General features: G+C 36.9%; 1 long non-coding RNA gene across 2 annotated transcripts; it reads left to right on the top strand.

Annotated features, from left to right (window-relative positions):
- The first annotated feature begins 1,317 nt into the window (after window positions 1-1,317).
- Window positions 1,318-19,079, top strand: LOC137476529 (uncharacterized). Of its 2 annotated transcripts, none has more exons than XR_011000407.1 (4): window positions 1,318-1,394; window positions 11,016-11,180; window positions 13,540-13,619; window positions 18,158-19,079. It is a non-coding gene; the product is annotated as an uncharacterized lncRNA (long non-coding RNA). The 2 variants fall into 2 exon arrangements; XR_011000406.1 differs by having other exon boundaries at window positions 1,319-1,394; window positions 13,540-13,670.
- The last annotated feature ends 775 nt before the right edge of the window (window positions 19,080-19,854 follow it).

The raw sequence follows: 19,854 nt of genomic DNA on the forward strand, positions 1-19,854 counted from the left end.
GCTCTTAGGCATAGGGTCATTTCACTAGCTGTACTTGACCAGACTTTCCATGCTGCCCCCCAAGCCAGCCTGACTTTTAATATTGTTATTATTATTAATTTATTTTTATTATTATTTTGGAGTAGGTTTCTTGAGCTAGGGTATCAAATGTTCTATTTCTTGGGGAATATTTTAATGTCACATTATTTCCATCTCTGGGTAATCATCTGTCACTTTAAATACCAGTGTCAAGTAAAGACTCCAAGTCCCTGAGGCCAAAAAGCTCATGCTTTTCTCCACTATAAATTAGGGCACATTAGGACTCACCTTTCTTACAGTTTGTATTTAATCCCATTCTTGCTGCTGATGGCCACCTGGACAGAAGGTCTTCCTTGAGATAGCTAATATTTAGTTTTTGTCTGATTTCTGGAGGAGGCAAAGAAGGTTTGGGTGGTGCCATGGAATTTGGAAGAGGTGTTGAGAAAACCTTCTCTTATCTGCCCCACTGCTGCTTCTCAAGGAATGAACTGCTGTATTACTACATTCTCAATTGCTTGTTCCTGTCTAAGGAACTTCCTTTCTAAAATAGCTGGAATTATTGCCAGGTGTCAGGAGAGGGGCGATACTGCTAAGGGGATTGCTAATCTGAGTAGAGGACAGTTGCAGTATGAGAGGGGATCCCAAGGGCTCTCTTTTCAGACATCTCTCTCATTTATATATTTAGTGTTTAGAAGCCATTCAAGAGTCATTGTGAAGACAAGCTGAATCTGATATTGGATAATCAGTGTCAGGATTGATTGGATATTGCAGATTAGTGGAGGTACTAAAATTTTGCCAAGTGAACCTTGTAAACTTATTCAAAGCTGCTTATAAAGGAGACTTTTTTTGCCACATGAGAACAAATCTGTGCCGGCAAAATTCAGATGAGATGAAAACAAGAATTTACATGGCTGTGTAGAATCTTAGAATCATTAAGTTTAGAAAACACCTTTAGGATTATCAAGTCAAACCACCACCATCATCATGTTCACCCCTAAACCGTGTTCTCAGTGCTATATCCACATGTATTCTGAACACACCCAGGGATTGGGACTCCACTGTTTCCCTGGGCAGCCTCTTTTAATGCTTGAACAACATTTTCCCTGGAGAATTTTTTCCTAATATTGAATCTAAACCTCTCCTGGCACAACCAAGGCTATATCCTCTCATCCTGTCACTGGTTACCTGTGAAAAGAGACTGACACCCACCTGGCTACACCCTCCTTTCAGGTGGTTGTAGAGAGCAATAGGGTCTCCCCTGAGCTTCCTTTTCTCCAGGCTGAAGTACCCCAGCTCCCACAGCTGCTCCTCATAAGACTTCTCCTCCTTCAGAGGCAGACTCTCTGTGTTTGTTAACATAATGTCTCTTTCATCAGGTAGGATGTCTGTCAGAGTTGACATGTTGCATAACTTTGATTTTGGACTCTGCTTTGGGTACCATCGGAAGAGAGAAGTGGCAGCCTCCATGCCTGGAAAGACCCTTCATCTAAACTGCCTGACACCTCCAGTTCCTCAGTTTTTGTGGAAGGGATAGGCAGTGCAGGTCATTGCAGAAAGAAAATATAGGTCATCTTTTTTTTCTTTCCTATTAGTGCCAAGTCAAGTGGGAGGAGGAAAAGAGGATAATGTAGAACCCCTGAACATGCAGGAGCAGTGACTATATTGCTCAAAGAGAAGTGCAAAGCCATTAGGAACTGTGAAGGTTGTATTAATTATGGATCTTTGATGTGTGGATGAAAACTCAAGAAGCTTCATGCAGCTAGCAATTAGCTAATTAGTTCAGATTTGATAAGAAGTTGTAAGTTCTATGTTCAACGTGTTAGTCAGCAGGAGCTTCTAAAGTAGGGGCCAGGTTTATCTTTGTATGTCAGTCAGAGCTGGCACAGTGAGTTGCACACACCTTCCTTAATGGGAGGTCGGAAGACTTGCCGAATGTGTAATAGAAATACAGGTTTTTTCAGTGGTATTTTGGCATCAAGGCCATTATTTCTTTTTCTGTGTTTTTTTAATTTTTTTTTTTTTTTTTACTCACCTAAATGTTTAAGACTGCTAAGACTAGTATCAAGAGAGAAATGATAAGGCCGCAAAACTTGAGAGGTCTTCTCACATCTCAAGAGGAGCTAAAGCAATACAATGTTTATGCAAAAGATATTATGTTGCTAAACATCTCATTTTATCCAACAACAGTCAGGAATTAAATACAATTGGAAGGCCTGAAACATGAACTAAAACATCTGGTTGTTCTTTCAGGTTTCCAGCAGTTCAAGTGTATTGTGGATTATGTTTTGTGGCCAGGGTTCTTCCTTTTATGAACGTATATGGTGAGAGGTCTCTTTTGCTGCATTTTTCTGGTTGGATATTTAAAGTACTAACATTGGTTTTAGGATTTGTGGCATACTTCTGTCCTGAAGCAAAATGAACTGCTCTAATAAATACGGCTGAGAGCTTCACAGTAGACTAAGTCAAACAACTGGTTATGAGGAATCTTAAGAGCTGAATTCATCCCTGCTGACTTCCCTGCTTTGCTTTTTGGCTGCTCTATAGAAAGAAGAATGCTGAGTCTGGAGTTGCTGTGAAGCTGGCTCTGTATAAGCACAGGATATGATGTAAAGATCAACACTGTTGCAGTAAATTATTTATGCTATTGGCCAAAATTATTTGTTGGTGTTTTAAGAGGAATTTTGCATTAGAGTATTAAGAGTGAAGGCTACTTCTGTGGTGACTGAATACAGTGTACAGTATTTAGCCCACCCTCCCACACAATTACATGCTAAGATACTGCCTGTGCATGAAGGAATTTGTTATTGCATGAATATGCTAATATGTTTGTCTTGAAGTGCCAGAATTTTCTCAGCATGTTGCTGAGTGCATAGTGCCTTTCTTTCATACTGTCTATACCTGATCTGTGACTTTTCCATGGAACTTCTCTATTAATGTCCTATTTCTGGGGTCTAGGGAGATCTACTTTCAAAAGTATCGCTGTTGTCAAAGACAAGTTGTCCAAGTCACCTTTTGTTAGCTGTTCTTCTGATGTTTCCAACTAAGTTATTGGAAGGGGTTGATAAAAATATCTCAGGTCAACCATTAATTTGTTTTCTGACTCCTCAAACCACTGAGGCACTGTTCAAATCTTAGAATCACCATCTAAAAACAGATTAGCGTGTCAGAGATGAATACTAGAGGCAGTACTGGAAGCACAGCCCCTACGATGAGGAGGTGCTAGATCAGTATGTTTTTGGTCCCATAGAGACAAGTTGCTTTCTCCATTAATGGAGAAGTTTTGGTTTGTATAGTAAGGAAGACAAAATTAGAAATTCCAGATTAGCTGATAAGCAAGATTTTTATGTCTGGATCAAAATTTTTAGCTATCAGTAGACAGATTGGTTCTGCGGTCCATGATTTAACTGGACAACCTAGCTGGCTGAGGTGCAAACTTGTCTCCAGCTAGGCAAGGTGTGTTCATAAAGGCAAGTTCAAGTCTGCTGTGTTTACTACATGAGGACTGGAGGCACTATACATGCAAATGACAAGGACTGTACTTTTGTGCATTGCCTCTTTTAGGGCTTGTAATACAGTCCACTAATATTATAATAAAAATCAGTTTTTTTCTTCTAGAATGAACATAAGTTTGGGAAGCCATGAATTCAGCATTTAGTTTTTCTATGACTGTCTGTAGTTAGTATAGTAGTGCTGTGGAGATCCAATTTCCAGGTGTGTTTGGCCCACATTTTGGCCAATTATATAAACAGCATACTGGTTATCAAATTCTTAGTATAGATTAAGTACAGAAGATATTTTGAGCTCTTCTGGAGTTAAGATTTAAATATATATTTAAATTATTCCCCCCCCCCCCTCCAGATGTGTCATTTAAAGAGTTGGTTTTCTTTAGGAGATAATTATAAGTCAGTTTGAATTTTTCCCTTAGGCATTTTAAAAAAGCTAACACCTACTGAAACTGTATTAAGACCCATTGTCTTCATTGTCTGAATATTTTGCAATCTGTCTGAGCAAATCTTAAGTTTAAAGGTGGTTTATTTTGTCATCTAATGTCAAAAGAGCTTTCTTTGGTAATATATAAAATATATGCTTTGCTTTTTTGTCTCTTCTTTTTTTTTTCTTTCCCATTGGCACAGTGTTTTGTATGCCAAACTTATTTCAAGGGAAGATCTTTGCTTTAGAAACTCACTCTTCATACATATGCCTGAAGTCAAGAAAAGCATACTACTGTTTATTGCATGAGATCACACAGCCAAATCAAATCAAGATTTGAATGAGTATCAAGATGTAGCCTTCATTCTGTCTGCTTATTAACTTTCATTATGTGTAAATCTAAGTTGCAATTGTTAACAGGATAGATTATGCTCCAAAGTTTTTTTCCTATAACAGCATTCCTTCACAGTTCTCCTTATTAAAGCACACCCAGGGTGATATATTATGTTAAGAAGGTTTAAAACATAAGGTGACAATGACCTTCTTTTTAATTAACTATGATGGAAATAAAGGTGAGAACAATGATGATGAAGCTCTGCTGGAGACCATAAATCATGTGCTGTACTGGTTAGACAGGACACAGCTATAAAAATAACCTTGCAAATCACAGGTTAAATGGCTCTTCCATTGTGCTACATTCACTATTTTTTAATTTAAATACATAAAGATAACATTTTGGTAGTATAAAAATTGTCCCGTACTAAAACATGAGTTATTTTATGAATATGTTTGAAAACATTTGATTTTTTTTTTTGTTAAATTATTACTCAATATCCCAGCTTTTAAAGAGCAAAGTGGCATATGTGCCAATGGAAAGTTGGGATAGTTCTGTGTTTTCCTCTATAAGCCTGTGCTGTAAAGGACAGAAGATGGTCCAATGTTTTGTTGCAAAATAGTTTTTTGTTTCTCCTAAAGATTCTGGACTTTCACCATGTGAGATGAGCTTGTCAATTATATTCTTCAAGGTCTGAAAACATTTTCTAACAATTAAGTAGGTTTCAGAAGATATTACATGTTCTTTGCAATAAGACTGCTTCTTTTTCTAAATACATCCCTTTATCTGTGAGTTATAGTCCTCTAACATTTAGTATACAAACAGAGTTTGCAATATAATGGGAACAATTAAATTTGAATTGTAGTTCAACAGAAGTCATAAATACATTCACTAGGGTCAACTACTGTACAATAAATTAAGCAAGACTTCTGCCACCTTGACTATCAACATTGCTGTACAGATATTAAAGGCTTCGTAGTCAAATTCTGTTGGATAATCCTCTAAGATTAGAATATATTCAGAAGCTGCCCTTTTAAATTAAAAAAAAATTTAAAAAGGCAAAAAAACCCTAGTGAAAGTTCACAGACTATTTAGAGCTTTCTTTATGTTTTATATCTCCTGATTTCTCCAAGAAGATGTGCTGTCAGTCTTTGAGATTGGTAAATCTAAATGTGGGAAACAAAGTCTGGTAGAAAAAGAAATTATAAAACAGTTCAAAGTGGCTGTTTACAGGCATTAAGCAAGTATTTCGTGATATTTTGCAACTGATAAGAAAGAGGTAGGTCTTCTAGAAGGGAACATATCTGAAAGAAATGAGTATAACAGCAAGTCAAAAATTAGCTGTCCGTTCTTTTCTGTGTTGTAATGCCAGCAGTCATTGCTGGATAAGTTTTGGGTGGTAACTTTTTTTTTTAAATAAATTTCAAGATAAGAGTGTGGAGTTTTATCTTATGCTCATTCCCAAGTACTTCAATTTAGCATTTTAAAATGAATCATCAGAGAAGTTTTGGCTTTTTGAAGTGCAGAAACACAGATGAAGGGATTGTGCATGGAGAGCTAGGTGTCTGGGAATTACTTTTGAGTAGATTAACTCCCTAGGGCAGTGAAATGTTTTATAGTTAAGTGACATTGGTTTGGTTGATTGTCCCTTTATGTCGTTAAACAGAGTGTGTAAGAAGTGGAATAATAATTCTTACTGCTTCAGTGTGTCTTGTACATAACAATTCAGAAGAACTTTTTTTTTAAAGTATGCAGTCTACATAAGTTCTTCCTCTATGTTGGCATGTGGGTGGTTTGCAACACGGAAAATGTTTGGAATCAAGTTCCTTTGTGTGCTGGGAAATCTGCAAGTGATGCACTCAGAATTCTGCATTTTTCCTGGGTATCCAGTCCACAACACAGTGGGAACATTACTACAATATTTGTTTCTCTGACACCTTCCTGCCTATGTTGAGCAAGTAACAAGAGTGACTGGGATATCATCAGTTCCAAAGGTATCAGCAATATTAGGGAACTGACGAGTCAAGATACCTCCAAATGATCACAGTATTATTCTGTACTGGGTAGTCCTGTAAGGCAGATGATAATGGTGATAATTCCTTCTCTAAAAACCCTTAATGCTGGTTGTGATGCTTGCTATTGATCAAGAAATATTACAGTTGTGGACAATGATGTTCAGCATTCACCACAGCTCACAAGAAGATCCACACTTCTCTGTACCCTGACTTGAGAAACACATGATGCCTGATGGTTCTAACCTGTTCTGACCTCAGCACAAACAATGAAGCAGGAGAAAAGTCCTTTCCAACTCTACAGGTTGTTGACCCAGAAACAGAAGACTTGCTTTCATACTTTAGTGTAGCACAGAACAACAAATGTTAAGAGCATCTTCTGGACAGGGAAATAATACAAGAGTATTTATTTAGGTTAGGCAGAAATGTCAAAATGTTGCCCAGTCCCCGACAGACTAACCTCATTCCAACATTTCACACTTAATGCATCCCAACCCTTTATTTAGGTTAGGCAGAAATGTCAAAATGTTGCCCAGTCCCCGACAGACTAACCTCATTCCAACATTTCACACTTAATGCATCCCAACCCTTTTGGTTGCTATTGATCTTCTTGAAACTCTGATTTTTTTTTTTTTTAATACAAGCTACTTCAGTATTTCTGGAAGAACTTCTATCTCAGTCTGCTTTTCATTCTTTGGATCTTATTTTCTCTCTGAATAAATGTTTCAAATAGAGAATATTTTTGCTATACCAAAATATATACCAATATTTGTAAAGGATAATATTCTGGTGCTGGTGCAACACACTCATATATTTTACCTAAAGGACACTTTCTAAGTCACTGGACAAGAATGCTGATGTCAGAGTACTGGAGACTTGGTGATGGGCTAAAATGCTTAATAGTATAGCAGAAGTGTTAAGCATTGAAGGCAGAGCTGGTACTAGCCAGAGACAGACCCTAGCTTGGCTCCTTCCTGCAAAAATGGCAACAAATTCCACAGTTTCAGGCCAGAATGCAATATCAATTTCCTTAAGTTTGATTTTCTGTGTAGTAGCTGGTCAATAGCTGGTAAATCTTCCATAAACAATAATAAGAGGAAGTCTTTGAAGGAAAATGAGAAATTACTTTCCTGCTTCTCTCAGTTTGTAAAGCTTTTGGCTGTTGCAATCATTCTAGGAAAAAAAGAATTTTTTACTGTTCATATTAATTCATAAGATTGCTTAGGTGGGATTCCCTCCTCCTACTTTATTGCCTTTTTGGTTGACCTTTCTATTAGAAGAGATAAGATACAAGATACTTTAATTACCTGTTTTTCATAATCTTGACTTCATGCCCTAACCTAATAAGTGGAGAAATTCCATAATATTTGCTTAGTATTTAATAGGTCTCCCACAATTCCCTCCTAATTTTTTCTTGTCTGTACATTGTCTTCACCTGGCCCCCAAGCTTTTCTCTGTATTTCATTTTTTCTTCCTTATTAGAATAAGAAGTACCTATTATTGGAATAAGCTTTTTTCACACCCACACTGGAGCCAAAAGTAATTTGTGATAAATGTGCTGAAGCTGAAAAGTGTGGTTTTTTCTCAGCACTTCTTCTTACTTCCATATTTTTAGTACAAAGGCAGAATTTTTAACTTCTGTATTGCAAAGTTGGAAGACAAATGTATAGTACTGAAGACATTATGAATAAGGTAAAGAAGAGACCTAAACAAGGGACAAAGATCAGAAGTGATGCTACTTCTAAAATTATCAGATCAGCTTATTCATGACAAGAAAAAGGTAAGGAAAGAGAAGGAATTGCTGCAGGTTTATTTGTCTAATGACTATCAGACACTTAGGAAAAGCTCCCATGAAAATACATAGGTGTACCTTTAAGAAATGTGGTGGGACATGCTAAATCTAAAATAAACGTTACTTGGTGGCGGAGAAAGCCAATGGCATCCTGGCCTGTATCAGGAGTAGTGTGGCCAGCAGGACCAGGGAGGTCATCCTTCCCCTGTACTCAGCACTGGTGAGGCCACACCTTGAGTGCTGTGTCCAGTTCTGGGCCCCTCAGTTTGGGAAGGACGTTGAGACGCTTGAGCGTGTCCAGAGGAAGCAACGAAGCTGGTGAGGGGCTTGGAACACAAGCCCTGTGAGGAATGACTGAGAGAGCTGGGATTGTTTAGCCTGGAGAAAAGGAGACTCAGAGGTGACCTTATCACCCTCTACAATTTCCTGGAGGGTAGTTGTAGTCAGGTGGGGGTTGGTCTCTTTCTCCAGGCAGCAACTGACAGAACCAGAGGATACAGTCTCAAGCTGCATCAAGGGAAATATAGGTTGGATATTAGGAAAATGTTTTTCATGCAAAGGATAATAAAGTACTGGAATGGTCTGCCTGGGGAGGTGGTGGAGTCACCATCCCTGGATGTGTTTAAAAAAAGACTGGATGTGGCACTCGGTGCATGGTTTAGTTGAGGTGTCAGGGAACAAGTTGGACTCGATGATCTTGAAGGTCTTTTCCAACTTTGTGATTCTGTGATTATTTATTCTCTGTCAAGAGAGAAATGTTTCATTTTGATGACTAGGGTTTTGTTTATTTGGCTTCTGATTTTTTTTTAATGCAGTTGAATGGAATTCTTTTGTCTTACACTGGAATCCCAGCTTATTTTAGCTTTGGGCAGCCAAAGCGAATATTTAAGGGCACATTTAATGTCCAGAAGTTTTTTAGGGAAAAAACTTGGCTGAGAATCTGATTTGCATCATGCCATAACTTCTTCCCTTGGAAACTGAAAGAACGTGAGCTGCATATACAGTTCAGTGGCAGGAGTCTGTTTCTGTAGTAGTTTTAATGAAAACACCTTTTGCATTTTTAGAAGGCTGTAAAAATAGAAACCAAACTTTTCAATACTAATTATTGGGCAGGCACAAAATGTTACAGAGCAAATCTCAATTTGTTGAGATCCCTCTATAAAAGAGGGTGCCACCCTCTATAAAAGAGGGTGCCACATGCGCTGTGTGCTTGGTCTGCACATCTGCAGGGGACTGTGCACTGCACACCAGTTGAGAGTAGTTTCTTGGTACATGGCATGCATATACCGGATCTGCAACCTCCTGATTAATTAAGATGAATTAGACACAACCACTGTTTTAATGTTGGACTAGGTTCAAGCACTTTTTTTCACGTAGAACATCACTGTCTCAGAAATGCTGTTCACCTTACAGAATTCTACAATACAGTCACTTATTTAGGATTCACAATAAAATGAAAAGTTGTTTTTAATGTTGTGGAGGAAGGGATATAACTATGAAAGTTTGATGCTGGGGTTTTTTGGCTTCTGTTGAGTCCTATTTAGGACAGAGGGCAAGAGGAGTTGAGTTCACAGTTTAAAGTCCAGATATCACTGTAAGAAATTTTATGAGTAAAGGGTGATATTTTAACACAATTAGTTTTAGACCGCACTTAATAATAAAAAAATTGAGGGTTAGTATAGAAATCAATAGGTACATCTTATCCCTATGAGCTTTCTCAGATATGATTGAGTTTGACTGTAACTTTTTCTTTGATCCACACTAGGACTGGAAGAAAGATTTATAGATTGTCAATAAAGGAGAAAATTACTGAAGCAATGACTTTTGATTAATTTCAGATTTCAAAATCAGGAATTTTGGAGGATTGTTAATAAAACTTCTTAGTTAAGAAAGCAAGGAAATGGGAAAGCCCCACTGACTATTATAGTCTAGGAAAAGGTTACCTTTATAGATGGTCTAGTGTCAAAGTTACTTATGGTTTCCTGACTTTGGGATGAAAAATGTTCTGTTCTTCTAGACTCTCTAGAAGAGATTGCAAGAGCCTTGGAGTTTTTAAAGGAAATTTTGAGATTTGTGCAAAATGTAGTTAGCCAGCCTAGTTGCCATCTAGCTTAATTGCTGACAATTTTGGTTTATATGCTCCTTTTTTTTTCCTGTCAAGGGCTGGTAAGAAAATCAGTCAAGTGGTTTAGAATGAGAAATAACAGCATGATTAGAAAGTCCAGTAAATCAAAACCTCGCACACAAATACTCAGTAAAATTAGCTGCACTATAGTATTAATAACTGTCACAGTACCTGTGGATTGATGGGAAATTGTATTCTGAATCCTAATTACAAAAAGTCTGCAAAAGAAAACAAAGCTCTGAGCAAAGTGAATTTGTATTTGAACAAGTGAAAGTCAAATCAATTTGACTTGATCTTTTTAAAAACAGATTTTACTTGGTTTGTTACCATTTTAATTTTTTCCGATACTTGGTGGTAATCAGGCATGACAAATAGGCTCACCTTTGAACACACTTTGCACTAATAATGTCATAAAGTAACTCCCTTTAATTGGTACCTCAGGCTACTCTCATCAAACAAGCTCATAAAAAGAAACTAGTGACAGCTTTCACTTCTGCTAGATTTATGAAATACTTCTAATCTATGCCCAGCCTGTGTGTTTTTGCATTGCTGCTCTAGGCCTGACCTTTGATCAAAGAAGCAATATATTTTTTTGTTCCACAGCAAACTTGCACCATCACTTCCATTCAGACATTTATTCTTGCAGTGCATGGCTATTGTGAAAACTTTGCACTTAGAAATGCAAAGGGCAGTCCCTTTACAGTCAGGATTACAGTTCACTATAATGTAGCAAATATGTTTTAAAGACAGATATATAATTTTAATTTTATAATTTATTCTACAATTGATATTTTTTCTTCACAGATTGTATAAGCAAAGACTCTCATATGTACTCATTATTCAAAACTATTCTCCCGATAACTTGTGTGGATAATTCTTGTCTTGGTCTGTAGCTCATTCTCAAGGATCTCATTGTGAATATTTGATCATCGAAATTCCAGCTCAGTGACTCATCACCTAAATCATATGGTATGCTTCTGCCAGGGTGGAGGAACACAGCCCTTAATTTTCTACTTAATGATTCAGAAAGTGGTGAGCACTTGTCCTCTGAAAGTCAAGGCCCTTTATCAAATACCAGAACTTGAGCTCTTATCTTAGTCATTGGTTTTACAGATGTTGGAGGCAATAGCCTGTAAATGCAGATTCAAAATTCGGGGTTTTTTTAACTATTGAATTTTAAATTAGATACTTTGATGGATGCACCTATTTTATGTTCTTCTTTTCTGGCAGTATTCAAGGCAACTAACAGATAAGAGTGAAATTATTAAAAGTGTGTTTCTACAAAACATAGGATCTATGTAGCAGAAATTCCTGCTTATGTCCAGTAATACATGCTCAGCAATTTAATTATTAAAATAATTTTTTTTAAAGTTTATTTTCAGTTTTTACTGCATAACCGTACAGTCTATACTGTAACTGTTTCAGTGTTATCTATAATTGGGGTAGTTCACAGTGAAATTTCTGATCTTGATTAGTATCAAATTACAGAGAATATGTACTTATCATCATTAAAGAACACTAATTCTTCCAGTGATAATTTGTTTTATGATGTAATTTTGTGTGAACTGTCTTTTGCCTGCATAAGTATTTTCTCTTAGTAATGAATAATGTTAAGCTAAATATAGATTTATTAGTTTTAAATGAAGATCTTTTATTTGATTGGTCCATAATGCCTTGATATTAGACTAATTTGCCCTTTTCCAAGCCAGTTTATGTCAGAGGTTTTCATTACAGCTTAGAATTTGGAATGAATTAATTCAGCAATCAGTGATGTTTACAGTTCATAGAAATGTGCATTAAGAATGTGTTTGGAGTAAAACTATGCATTTATAATTTGCCCAGGTCTTTTTAGGTGACTTTGCTATATTTCAGGCTCTCTGGATTGATAGGGACCTAAGTTAGTGCGCTATGAATGGTATCAGAAGGGAGTTAATGATTCTCAGAGTCCTAGTTCTTCCTCTTTTCCCTCATTATTATAGCAGTGAGAAAGTTATTTTAGTATTTTCTAATTTACCTGTCCATCTGCCCTTCTCCTGACAGTCTGTATAGATCAGTTCAACTTCGGTGATACATAAATGTGACTCTATTAACCTCTTTAGGAAAAGACAGTCCCTGTCAAATGCATAAATGTACTATCAAAATGACAGGTCGGATACCATTCTGAATGTTGTTTATAGCGTTTTATTTACCACTGGTGACTTCTAGTTTATAAATTACCTCGTGCTGCTGTACTCTTATTTACTATGTGGATAAACTGTACATCCATCAAATTTAGACATAGTTTTAAGCAGAATACATGTCTGTCTTTAAATTATGCTATGAACTGAGGAATTTTAGACAATTCTACTCTGCAATCACGTAAAAAGCATTTATTAACTCTTTGTGAGGAACATGTATATTTGAATAGATTTTTTGTAATGTTCTAAGGCCACAGTGTTCAGAAAGAACAAGATTAAACGATTTTGCTTTAATTTGAAACATTTCTAGTTGTATTTGAATCATATTTGGAGAAAAGCTGACATAATAACTTTAAAATAATATAAAAATATCTTCTAAGCTATTCAGCATTAATATAGATTTTATTATTCTTCCTTTCACTTTTACATAAAATGCTGTCACTTTCCTAGTTTATACCTGATTAAAATTTCAAGCAATACTTATCCATTTTTGGACTATGTGCAAACATTTGCAAACCAGTCATGTACTGATACCAGATATGGCAGTAGACGCATTTGGGAAAAAATCATCTCAATAATGCCACAAAATATTATTTCCTAATGTCCTCTGAGGTCTCAAAATTCAGCCATCCAAATACATGAAAAGTCAGTGTAGAATAGAAATATATAGTTTTTCATAGTGAAAAATTCAAAATATGCAGTTAAATAACAGTTGCCCTTAGCTAGATGAATTCATTTGAATAAGTTCTTTTTCAGATCTAGTAAATCCCAAGTGGGGTTTTTGGTCTGTTTGATTTATGATAGATTTAGTGAAAAGACTGGAATAACTTAACAAATTATTTCTTCCTTTTTCTAATCATTTCCTTGCTCAGTGTTATATGACATTGTCTATTTTCCATTGAGCAGCACTATTTTCACATATGGGGCCTGTCCTCACCTTCTAGCAAATGGATTAGAGTCACTGAGAGGAGGATGGTGAAGAGCTTCTGCTTTGGATCAGGGGAAAGGAAGATTAGAATGAACAAATTTCAGGTTTAAATTCTTATCACAGGAAGTAGTGCCTGTACCTATCAGTAGAGAAGGTGTATGGCAAGCAGCTTGAAAGTGACCTGAGTGGTTACTGCCATTTGCAAATGTCATTTGCCTCCCAGGGCTGCTTTCTAAAGAGAGGACGGGAAGGGAAAGCTAAACATGAAGAAACTTCCTGCAAAGCCACCAGACTGGAAAAGAGGTATTTTTGCCTGAATCTATCCTGCTTCACTAAGCCAAATGGCTTGAAAAGGTACATTGTACTCTGACGTTTTCCTATTCTAATTTATTCAGTTGACATCAGAAATGTGATAAAGAAACCAGTCAAGGATGCCTTACTTTGTAAACAATGCAATAGCCAAGTGCCATTAAGGATTTAGAATTAGAAGGTAGTGCACCACTTTCTTGTCTCAATTAACAGGCACTGTTCCTACAGTGAAATCTCAGTCTTAGCTATACAAAGAACTAAATTTATGCTAATTTAAAGTATTTCTCTAAATTGCTCCAGGTGAAAAGGGATGTTTTAAAATTAATATGCTAAAACCCTGTTTTTCAGATATAATTCAGTAGAGATTTATTATGAAAGTAGGATATTTGGAATATGAAGTTAAAGTAAAATCCTTCCCATTTCCTCCTCCTATTGCATCTTTCCAGAATCAATTTTTTCTGCTGGGGCAGATGGTTCCTTAACTGCAGGGCTGATGCTGCTTCTGATCACAGGGGAAAAGTTTTTTGGAGTAAAAAAACCCCACCAAACAGATGGTGAACGTTAAAAAAAGAGATGCTTTCAAACATTCTGATGTATCTGCAGGACAGTGACAGAGCAAGAAGTCAGTATGGTTGGGGCTGACCTAATTCCTCTGACTGGGGAGAAAGGATTTGATAGAAATGTTCATAGATTTCCATCTTTCCCTCTTTAATGGCAGTGTGCAACTACAGGTGTGGCTTCTGCACTTCAGTAGCTGCAAAAACTACCTGAAGGAGAAATTCCTTTCTTTCAAAACTAATACGATCTAGTTTTCAGGTGGTGTCCAGAAACAGCATGTTTGCTCTTTGATGTTTTTTTATTATATGTACTTTAAACAATGCTTTCAAACTTCTTAACTGTAAGAATTCTCACCTTAAGTATCTAAAAGTTGTTTGGCTTTGATGAATGCAAATGTGATAAAAACCTTAAAAGTATGTTAGCATTCAGAACTGCCATAGCCTTGCTTAAATTCCATCGGCAGTGAATATGAATAATTTTAATATATCTAAATGTGTAGAGTTCTGTTTAAAAAGGTGGTCTTCATATGCTTTCATATAATAATTTCAGCCTATTCTGCATCCCCACACTTACCCACACAAGTGACAAAATTTAAACAATTAAATCAATTTATTCCAGTCCAGTACTGTGAGAGTTCTGCATCAAAACTACTCATTTGTATCCATTATTTATAACTATTTTTTGTCTTTTCTGTATTTGTGCTGTGTCATAAGGAAACTCAAAATCCAGCTCTTAGTGCACCTAATTAAACAGGGAAACAAAATCTCATTGTTAAAAATGTTTTGTTTTTTTTCTTTTTTTGCTCCTCCTGCTAATGGCAGATACTTTGAATTGTTTTTCTTGTTTTTCATCTCTTGTTGCCTACCAGTGTTGAGGGAAATGCCTTTGCCCAAAATTTAACTCTTTTTCTAAATATGTTTCTAGGTTTATGAAAAAGACATGTTAAAAAAAACCAAGCCACACGAAACCTCTCAGAGAAAGCAAAATAATTGCTCATATCTTGTCAGAATGTTTTTTTTTTTTAATTGGCAACCCCAGTAATAGTGTGAAGGAACAGGTTTTAGTGGATTTAGTATTTTTTACTCAAAGCTTGTAGAAATTAATGCCTTTGTCTCTGCAAGTGTCAAAACATTAATTTGTGTCAAGAACATATGCTTTTGGTACTTAAAACAAGCTTGTTTTTGTGCTGTTGCTCTGCCTTGTTAGCTCTTACACTTCGATTGTCTGGAAAGGTTGCCCCTCTCTACTCTACAGAAAAAGGGCCAGGCATAATTTTGCCATGGATTGAATGTGTGTAGCGAACAGTCATTCCTGGTGGAGAAAGGCTGAGCCTCCTGCCATTGTTCTCTTGACAAATAGTGAGTGTCCTCCCTTTCCACTGTCTGACCTTGACTAATTGTGGAGAATTGGTGCAGCTGTCCCTGGCTTATTCTGAGCTGCAACACAAGGGCATGTAAGAAACTTTAAGCTGCCATCATAAAACTCCAGTTTGAGGACTTCATCACAATGCGTAGTGCTCACTTGTTTTGTTGTGTGCTGTTTAGTATGTTGCTGTTTTCTTCCACGGATAGCATGTTTTAGAGTCATGCTGTGTTTTCTTCTAACTTGCCCTTGTATGTATTTCAGAAATCTCTACTAAGAGATTAGGGTAAGAGGGTATTTCTAAAATAGCTGCATAAAGTCACATGGAAAAAATACTTATAAAACCATCAATTAAAAAATGATATGGAAAATGAAGCTTATCTAGAAAGTGAGTGGAAAGGCATGTTTGTACTTTTCTTTTTCCTTATTACCATCACAATCTATTGTTGCAAATTCTTTTGGTAGAAAGCTTCAGTATATTAACTTGGAAACTGAAGAATATAATCAGAAAAAGAAGTACCATGTGCATATTAATACAGGGATAAAGTTTTCTGGTGGCGCTTTTAAATATTAAGCCTAACGGAATTTTTAATTACTGTATATACCAGAGCAAGCAAAGTGTTTTTCCTGTGCAGGTAATTTTCCATAATACAGAAAATAGTTAAACATATATTGGTAACAATATAATATGCAATTAATGTAACTTGAAAATTTTACTAGAAATCTTCTGAGAATTTTTATTGTTTTATTTACTTAATTCAGGTAAAAATTTGTTTTGTGAAGAGGGAAAATTCAGTGTACCACACCATTTTAAAGTCACACTTAGCTTTTAGTATTAGGGGTAAATGGACTTGTGTTTGAATAGTAAATAGGTCATATATTTGGGCAAATTAATTTCACATAGAAACAACTACTGGCTTGATTTATTTAAAGCTAAACCTAGTTCAATAAAGTTCAGTTTTCAGCTACTGTGCCTTTTCAGTCACACTGCTTCTCAGTGACAGATTCTTTTTATAGAATAAGCAGATTTCTATTAAAAAAAAAAAAAACATACAGAGGTGAGGGGCCTTATTTGTCTGCCCAACATATAAGTCTCTCCAGAATAAAGAGAACTTCTGGGTCCTTGGATTATGTTGATGCCAACAGGATTACTGTCCAAGGTAGACTCATTAAAAAGATTTGGAAAAACAAATAAAACCTCCACTAGAAGATCTACGGAAACACAAATTTCAGATTAGGTGGCAAAATACTTTTTGAAGGAATGCAAGTAGTAGATGCATTTTCAGAAGAGATGAGTTTTTGATGGCTTACATCACCCTGGACATGTCCAAGTCACAAAGAGGCTGACAGTGTAAACACCTTACCCCATGGACTGTTTTCCTGGATCTTCTTCAAGGAGTGTGATTTACCACAGAGAATGGGAAGACTGACAAAATTTTGGTCATGAGATCTTTCTTCCACAAATACTCTGCCATTTTTACCTGTGATGACAGGCAAATCAAGTGTTCTGCTTGTTACGTTGCTTATGCAAGGAAAGAGTGGCAACACATGGCCTAAAGTACTGCAAAGGGACATTTCAAAAATAACATTTAGGAAATATCCAGCCTGAATTAAACTTGGTAGTCTCACGGCAGTGTGGTACAACTGTGATGAGACAAATCAAGTCTTTCCTTGGTTTGACTTGAAGGCACGATGGCCATTTTTCTCTTCACCCTTCATAAGGGCTTTCTGATGACCTTGATCCCTCCCTAACTTTCTGTGTAATGGATGTAACAACCTCATATTACCTGATAGCCTATTTTTGACCTCTGAAAATTATTAGGCCTTGAAATTTGGAGCAAGCTATCTTGAGAAATACACTACCAGGTGTTGAAGGTGATGGAGTCACATTTTAATAGTCCATACGTAGAAAACAAAGCTTGTTTTAAATCTTATAACATCAACAAAATAAAAGATGTATAAGTAAAATTGTTGTTACTGGTGACTATCTGTGTTATCCCTCGGGAGCAGTCATGTGCCAGGGCTCTGGTGTAGCTATGCTACTGGAGGTGAACTGACAGTCTAGAGCCTTTCTGAGATGTGGAGCCCCTGAGATCTCAAACTCCAACCTAGCTACCCAGCAGGCAGCTACCCTGTGGCCCTGCTTGTAGGTCCCAGCTACAAAGTCCTTCATCAACAACGCCAGTTTGAGTCCTGCTTGAAACTGCAGGGTGCTGGTTTTGCATGGCAGCATGCTGCCCTCCTGCTTGTGTCAGCACAGATGTTGCAGTGGCTCAGGGACATATTAGAAGATCAGTGAGCTATTCTTCTCCCATTTGATACAGAGTCAAAAAGACTGCAATATACTCAGAGACAAGGGATATTTTAAATCCTTTCACACTGACAGTCTAGCAGTTGCAAAGGCACTGCTAGAGCATGTGGGTGTGTTGCACATGGTTAGTAATTGGAAGGTGTCCTGAAGAAGGAATCTTTCATGCAATGTTGTGGCCAAACACTTTATTCTGTGGAATGCACACACTGGATGGTTTTAACTGTCAGGGATTTAGATTTTCTTTTGTGTGTAGATTAGAACATGATTAGTAAGATGCCATTGTTGTGCTTCCTGTCTTCAGGTACTGTGTGGATCTTGATTTCAAGCACAGAGAAACAAGCTGACTCTGAAGAAAGTATGCAGGGACAAAACAGAAAATGTGCCTGTTTCTTTGCCTTTTTCACTTCTGTCTGCCCAGCAGTGAACTAACATGTGAGAGAAACAAGAGAACAGAGTGATAGTATTTTGGTGTTGTGTTTAGGTATGCCCTTGCACGTTTCTCAGCTGTGCCCAACAGTGTAGTACTGGTTGAATGCTGTCTGATTCAGGATCTCCTGAATGTTGTTTCCCAGCAGTCTTAGAGAGGTAAATCATCAAATGGGGCCTGCTGGCTTGTATCTGGAAAATGGGAATCCTTGGGATACTTACAGCTTTTTCTTTCTTCATAGAGGATATGGAAGCTTAAGAGAAGCAGTGCTTCTTAGAAAAGTTGCAAGTCTAAAATGAGTGTCTCTTCTGCTCCTTTTCCCCTGGGTATCTATTCACTAGTTCTTTTCATTCCTCCATTTTCTAGTATTCCCTCTCTGCTCCAATCAGAAAGGCAAGCAGGTATTTTTTTCAGCTCTTCTAAACTCTCACTTCCAGAGGAAGAAAAATAGAATCACTGGAGACCTAAACCAGAACAGCAGTGAATGCAGGTTGTGGGGAATGTTGGAACAGCTACTGTGTTTTACAATTTGGCTCAATAGAAATAAAAAAAAGCTTTTAAAAAATGAACCCAATTTAAATACAGATTTTCTGTGGCCTCACTCATAAAATATTGTTTAATATACTAGTAACCTGCTTGCTTCTGTTCTGAGTGCATGGCTTCACTCGTGAGGAGTATGGAGCAGGACTGCAATCTTTGCATTGCAGGACTTCAGACAGCTTCCTCAAATACTCTAGATATATTGGGAAGTACTGGTGGATAATATTCTGTAGCTGAATTCTCGTTTTTGTGTTGAATAATCCTCCTGAATTCTGACTGTTCCGTATGCATGTGTTCTTTATGTCTGGAAACACAGCCAGAATGGCTTTCAGAATGCAGCACAGAAGCTGAAGACTGAAGAGCTTAATTTTTTATTTAGGAATGAACACTAGCATTAATTAGTTAGGCCTTGAATAAAATAACAGGTTTTCTGAGTTTATCATGCAGCTGGGCACATCTAAACTCTCCTATCCTAAGTGTTTTGAAGCAGCTTTATTTATTTATCAAGCAGAAGTGAGAATCAGGAAGATCACATCTTTTCCTGGTGTTACACTGCCTGCAGTGTTTATGGCATCCCATGCACAAAGACAGATATGCATACAAAAGTAGGGATAACATGCAAGGGATTACAGAAGAGCTAGCTAACCTATTTGATTTTTGTATGTGCAGGCACATGACAGGACATGACTCTAGCACAATGAATCTATTTCTTAAAATCCTATGCACCATATTCACTAGAAATTCAAATAAAGCATTGCCTTTGCTTTTAAATAGAAGAGGGATTGGCATATTTAGATTTTATGCGTCTAAGTTCTCTTCAAGAAAACAAAGCATCAAACCGAGTTGGAGTGCAATTTTTCTGAGTAGGAGGACAGTGGTGTTGAGAGACAGAACACAAATTATTATGTGTCTGGTTTCTGCAAATCTTGCTTCACGGGAATTGTAAAAGCCAAGTGCTGAGGAAGACATGCAAGGGTTAATATAATTTCCATTCCAGCGAGTTTTGCTTGCCATTATTTTCTTTTTCTTTT

The sequence above is a fragment of the Anomalospiza imberbis genome, chromosome 1 (genome assembly GCF_031753505.1).
Source record: "Anomalospiza imberbis isolate Cuckoo-Finch-1a 21T00152 chromosome 1, ASM3175350v1, whole genome shotgun sequence".
Classification (NCBI taxonomy): Eukaryota; Metazoa; Chordata; class Aves; order Passeriformes; family Viduidae; genus Anomalospiza; species Anomalospiza imberbis.